Here is a 398-nt window from a genome sequence, read left to right as displayed (position 1 = left end):
AGCACTCAATTGAACACCTCTTTGTTCAGATTGTTAGCTTGACTAAAGAGTAACAGTGCCTTTGATTAATATGTCATGTTTATTCAACTTACATTCATTCACAAGTAAGAAAGAACGTCGACGGAAGAAAATCGCCTGAATGTAATTTCGGCACTTTATTTTTTTAAAGACTTCATAGTAAATTTCGAGAGAGTCCCGTGGTTAACGATGCCTGTATTTGAGTTTGTATTGGACATGTGGTCTGCCTGAAAATCTCTTTTTGAAAGAGTTTGTAATTAACATTACCCAATTAAGAAGTTCAAGGTCAAAGGAACTGAACGGTCACCCTTGCTCTCCGACAATATTCGGGAGATTATGTCCCTGCGTGACCAGACGAGATGCACGGGCGAACGAACGGG

Source organism: Branchiostoma floridae, chromosome 1 (genome assembly GCF_000003815.2).
Source record: "Branchiostoma floridae strain S238N-H82 chromosome 1, Bfl_VNyyK, whole genome shotgun sequence".
NCBI classification, from domain to species: Eukaryota; Metazoa; Chordata; class Leptocardii; order Amphioxiformes; family Branchiostomatidae; genus Branchiostoma; species Branchiostoma floridae.
Note: the sequence above shows the minus strand (reverse complement) of the source record.